This window comes from Centruroides sculpturatus, unplaced genomic scaffold (genome assembly GCF_000671375.1).
Source record: "Centruroides sculpturatus isolate CEXI.00-Female unplaced genomic scaffold, Cexi_2.0 scaffold47, whole genome shotgun sequence".
Lineage (NCBI taxonomy): Eukaryota > Metazoa > Arthropoda > Arachnida > Scorpiones > Buthidae > Centruroides > Centruroides sculpturatus.
The window spans coordinates 1,106,775-1,113,011 of record NW_019384385.1 but is presented as its reverse complement, the minus strand read 5'-3'; the positions used below and the strand labels follow the sequence as shown (position 1 = coordinate 1,113,011).

At 31.1% G+C, this 6,237-nt stretch overlaps 1 protein-coding gene across 1 annotated transcript in view; it reads right to left on the bottom strand.

Moving 5' to 3' along the window:
• Nucleotides 1-3,635, bottom strand: part of LOC111618055 (BTB/POZ domain-containing protein 2-like) — a 15,056-nt gene extending 11,421 nt beyond the window's left edge. The window contains exon 1 of the mRNA XM_023359480.1: nucleotides 3,567-3,635. The gene's annotated coding sequence lies outside the window, so the exon portion shown is untranslated. The remainder of the gene's footprint in view (nucleotides 1-3,566) is intronic.
• Nucleotides 3,636-6,237: the final 2,602 nt, after the last annotated feature.

Sequence of the window (6,237 nt, the reverse complement as noted above, 5' to 3'; positions counted from 1 at the left end):
TGTGCTAATGGTTAAGCACCATTAGACAAATTAAAGGCAAGTAGCAGACCTTTTAGATCATATGTTAAATAACTCACTCATACTTTTCATGGATTAACAAGTTTTATTTACAGAAAAGAGGAGTCTGTATGGAGTCACCAGCATTTAGAGATTAGCTGAGGTTGTGCTCAATAGGTAGAAAGATTTTGCATTAAAAAATTAAACTGATAGTAAGATAGGTATTTGACATGTTTATTATTTGGAAAAACTAAAATAGAGCCCAGGAATTCATAAATCATATTGGTAAAAATCTCATAAAAATCAAATAAAATCTGTAACAACTGCTTCTTAAGGAAACCAAATTCTTAAATTCACAAAAAAAAATATGTTTTCAGCTCTTTTCAATATAATAATAATAATAACTAATAAGATGCAAACTTCTCTGTGTTTTTTACCAAAAAACAGAAAAATCTTTTAAATTCTTTGTAGAATTTTCAGTTAATTCATTATAGAATAAAATATTTAAATTACTTTTTAAGATGTTTTTAAATTTGAAGTAACATTTTAAAATAATCTTAAGCTTAAAACATGTGTGAATGATATAACTATATTGCAATTACCAGTTGCTGCCAACCTAAGTGCTCTTGTACCCTTTAGCTATACTATAGATCTGGTTGTGAATCCAATTTAATAATAGCTATACTTGTGTTTATAAAATAAATCCCCAAACACAAAATATTTTATAAACACAAGTAATTTTGATATTTTGCTAACTTAGTCTTTATCATTTCTAATTATATTCATGACAGAATAGTTCTGACTATAACAAACAGTAATTTTAACAGGATTAATTTCTTAAATTTAACAGTACAGTAAAACCTCAATTTAACAGATTTTGGATTTAATGGACAAAATTTTCAGTCCATATGTCATATGTGAAAATTAACATCCTGTTAATTTAATTACATATAAAAAGCATTTAAAAATTAACAGGTTTTTTTTCAAATCTGAGAGTCATTGCTCTTCACACAACACCAGGAGCGTCATGATACTTTATCATCCAAGTATGAATAATTATAAAAATTTTTTTTTGTGTTTTTGTCAAATTTAAATTTTGCTATCTTTTAAGAACAATTTATTTGTTTAGTTAAATACAATAAAAGTGTATTTTCTAAAAAGTGTTTATTTATTTATTTCAATTCAGATCATATACTTGTTCATTACAGTTTCAGAACTGAAGTAAGTTCATAAGCAATAATATGTATAGAAAACTTTTCTGTGAAATTAAACTTCTCATACAACCTCTCATAATTACTTTCAATTACACAAACATATAAGTAAAACCAGATTAACTAATTTGTCAATTTTTTAACACATGCATTTGGAAAACCTACTTTATTATATAATGGACACCCTTTTGCCCAAATTAGTCTGTTAAATTGAAGTTTTACTGTATATAAAAGAGAAAAGCATCTTTTGTAAACCCATGGCAGACCACTCCTTTATAGACTGGAAATTTGACAATGCTATTGAGCACAAACTTGTAGACTTTAGAGGGCTCTAATCCATTCTTCTCTGAAAATTGACAGAAATGCAGTTTCAAAGGATTAAAAATGTAGCACGTAATCAGTTTCCCTGACATAACAGTGGACAGTATTACCAAAGCATTCTACAAGAAACAGGACAGGAAGCATGATGATAATAAGGGTAGATAAGAAGTATGAGTCATTATTGGTAAAGCTATTATAGCATTAGCACCATCATATGCTACACAATTCAAGTATACATTTGGGAATAAAAAGATTACCTTCTGTTATGAATATTCTTCATTGCAACAAAGATGACATACTTTCAAAATCAGGTGTACCTAATTCTAACTCTGAAGCTATCTAAATGTAAGGAGAGTTTCTATTACATCAGGTCTGCGACAAGATTGCTTTCAAAGAGAATAAAAGAGCATTTTCACTTTGGTTATATTGGGTCAATACGAAATTAGTACCTCACTTATGCAATGGACTTGCAATCATGAGTGAGAAGTATTCTAGAATAAATCAGTTCTTATTAATGAATCTTGAGACAACTTTCTGATTAGAATTCTACAGCAAATATACATTTATTGCTTATCTAAATACACTGGCATGATCAATAGTAGAGATATGATGAGTGCTTGCTATAAGCCAATGCTAGACAGCATAAACTTCACAATTCATAACCAAGCTAATGATAAATTTAACCTAATAAGATGATAGCTATAGTGGCTTACAATTACTTTGTTTACATTATAATTATATGTATAAATTTATTGTATTTTCACATTAATGATTTCATACTTGTCTATTCTGTACTACAGTGTTTTTCAACCTTTACAAGTTAAAAAATTCTGGCGACCCCCCAGGGCCATATTAAAACTATATCAGTGATTTTAAAAACTACGTATTTAATTTTCTTTCTGTTGAGACCTAAATGTCAATCGAAAAACCAATTGTACTGTAAAATAAACAGGCACAGCCTTCTCACTAAAATTCTAGTTTTTTTATCGTAGTGTAGGACCTACAAACACTTGTCGTTTTCTTTCACCCACAACCCCCTATGTAAGGCTTTGCGACCCTCCTGGGGGTCACGACCCACAGGTTGAAAAACGCTGCTGTACTGTATTTCAAATACAAAAGTGGTTGTTCTTTATGTTTTAAATTTATGTTTCATTTGCTGTTCTATAATATATTTAAACCTGAAAATGACTCAATGAGAGTTTGGTTTCCATGATAAGCAATGTCACAGAATATTATAAATTATAAATATTTTAATTTATTCAAGATATAAAATTTTAAAAAGTAACATGCCTGCAATGAAAATGATTTATTTTGGTCAAACTCAATTAAGAGAACTGGTTTTTTNCTGATTTTAAAATATTAGCGTGTAATTAATTTCTCAAAATTTACAAAATTATTATTATTATTTTTAATGTAAACTTACGGTTTATTCGTTTCATTTAAAGTTTAGCTTATCGATGTTAAAATTTCGAATAGAAATGTTCTAATTCTTTAAACTTAAGTATTGTTTTATGGTGAGAGAATCTATGGAATTTCTTTATAAAATGCTTTTGCTCTTTCGTGGATAAATATGTATTTCACTTTGATAAAATCAGATTTAATTTTTAAAATGTTTTAAACTATGTCATAAATTTGATTAACGTAAACCAATATTAATACAGTAGAGCCTCGATTATCCGACCCAATTGGGGACTGGGGTTGGTTGGATAATTGAAAAGTCGGATAACCGAAAAGTATGAAAAAAATCCATTATTGGTGTAGTATATTATTATATCCCATGTAATTAGTATATCGCTATTAACCTATTTCGCGTTGAATTTTCATCGATGTTAAGTCTAACAAAATTTTTAAAAATAATAATTGTCGCTATTGTATCGTTAAAAATTAGAAAATTAAGCCTNAAACAAAAACTTTATAAAAGAAAATAATTAAATACAGTTAAAAAATTTGTAATTTTACAAAAAATTTTTATTTGAATTGCTAAAAATATACTTCTTAATTAACTCAAGAATCATTTCTGCAATTAGAAAAATTTACCTTTAATTTTATGCAGCATCAAATAATACTCGATAACAAAATGCCGATCAAAATTATTATGTAGTCGACATTGTTGACACCTTAATAGACATCATAACTTGAGAATAATATTTTTAAAATGTCTAAATTATAATTTCAACAGTCACACACGACCTTATTAGATCTACCATTTAAATCAGATATGCATTATTGAAATGCACACACAAACAAATTAAGTTTTCTATAGAAATGTATTAAATAAATTCCACTGGTTAGGGGATAACACGTCTTACACGAACATTTACTGTACCGAAATAAACTGTGACAAAATTCAACAGCTTCATAAAATTACCGATTTCTTCGGGGCTACGAAAGTGTTTTTTTTTACACTTCTTATATAACACTTAACACGACAACAAAAACCTGTCTTAAGAGGACGCATACAGTACCAAAGGCTGGATGGCCGAGCGGTCAAGGTGGCAGCCTACCGCTTTGGGGAACCAGGGTTCGAAACATCCCCAGGAATTTTTCGGGGGGTAGTTCGTTCGGATACGTCGGCCTCGTCCCTTACCACCCGGTCACCCCATTGTGGGCCTGCTAAAAAGAGACTCTCTTAGTGCTCACGTGATGGAGTGTTAAAAATTGATAAGTAGTCGTCAGTTCTGCGGTAACGATCGACTTTGCATGTCGAAATTATGTATTTAGCAGAAAAATTTACACGTTTACACCTCATACCCACCGAAAACGCTCGATATCGTAATCATCTCACATGCTTGTATTCTGTTCGAATATGACTTCTGTTATTTCTTCGTCTTGGACGTTTAGTAAAATCATGCGAAGGCGTCTTCCCTCTGACAGTTTACATTTAATTCTGTCCTTAACATTTGGTAACGCTTCTATCGCGCTACGAAGGGTTTACTCTTTCCCTTAGCATTGCTTACACGGAGACAGAGTCCTTCTCCTGAAACGTGTCTTATCGATTTCGCGTTTGCTTTTAAATTAAGCTTATTCGGATGAACGTTTGCTATAATGTGTTTGATGATTTCTTCCACGTCAATTTTTTCCTCTGAATTCTGTTTCGGGTAAACAATCAAAGCAAGGTTACTCCCTGGTTTTTCAGTGTTGATTTTTTTATTTAGGGTTATTGCGATGACTCTAGTTATATTGCTGGGTTTACCGTTTGTACGGGTCACCTCATCAAAAGTTAGATGAGGAAGGTGTTCCTTGGAGTTTTCTCCTATTGTTGTAGGATCCTTCCTGTTATCCTACAACAATAGGATTATCCTTCCTGTCCTTCTGTATGATTCCATAAACCTGGTTTAAGGCCGCAAAGAGAAGGGTGGCCTGTTTCAATCCTTTAGTCCTTGCGGACAGTGACATTCGAAAATTCCGGGAACAGGTCCAAGATCGCAGTCCTTTTTAATGATATGTTCCTCTGGAGTTTCAGAAGGATGGCTTAGGGTGGCTCACAAAGATCATCATGTAGCAGAAATAAGGCTTTAACAGAAGCTGACAGACTAACCGGGAACTTGCAGTTATTGATAACAGCCGGCAAAATATCAATAAAACAGAAATTGCATTCGAATTAATCAAAACTCTTAAAACTATGGAAACGAACATTTCGTAAGTATTTAAAAGAGATGTTCTATTTTTTAATAAATTAAATATGCTTTTAAATTAAAATTTAATGAAGTAAAAATTAAAAATAGATTGAAAGTCATAACAAAATTGTAAGTAAATTTTTGAAGAACGAAATAAAAATAACAAATGTTAAGAGGATTTCAATATGATGGAGAATACGAACAATTAAGATTTAAATAACTGATTTTAAAATATTAGCGTGTAATTAATTTCTCAAAATTTACAAAATTATTATTATTATTTTTAATGTAAACTTACGGTTTATTCGTTTCATTTAAAGTTTAGCTTATCGATGTTAAAATTTCGAATAGAAATGTTCTAATTCTTTAAACTTAAGTATTGTTTTATGGTGAGAGAATCTATGGAATTTCTTTATAAAATGCTTTTGCTCTTTCGTGGATAAATATGTATTTCACTTTGATAAAATCAGATTTAATTTTTAAAATGTTTTAAACTATGTCATAAATTTGATTAACGTAAACCAATATTAATACAGTAGAGCCTCGATTATCCGACCCAATTGGGGACTGGGGTTGGTTGGATAATTGAAAAGTCGGATAACCGAAAAGTATGAAAAAAATCCATTATTAGTGTAGTATATTATTATATCCCATGTAATTAGTATATCGCTATTAACCTATTTCGCGTTGAATTTTCATCGATGTTAAGTCTAACAAAATTTTTAAAAATAATAATTGTCGCTATTGTATCGTTAAAAATTAGAAAATTAAGCCTCGTTTAAGGCCCTGTACACACTAGGCGTTTTTCAACGCGCGTTAGCTCGGCGTTCGACGAGCGTTAGTTCGGCGTTTAGCACTGGCTCAGTTTGGAAATGGACGAGAAAGTAATTGATTGTGTGTGCTCCTCCATCGTCGCTATAAGGCAGCACATATATCTCAAAGCGCCCATAAAGTGCCCGCAAAACGCGCGTTTTAACAAAAATCTATAAACGCGCGTTTAACGCGCGCTTGGCGTTTGAGTGTGTACGGCTACATAGAACTCTTGGTTCTTTAAAACGCGCGTTGAAAAACGCCTAGTGTGTACAGGGCCT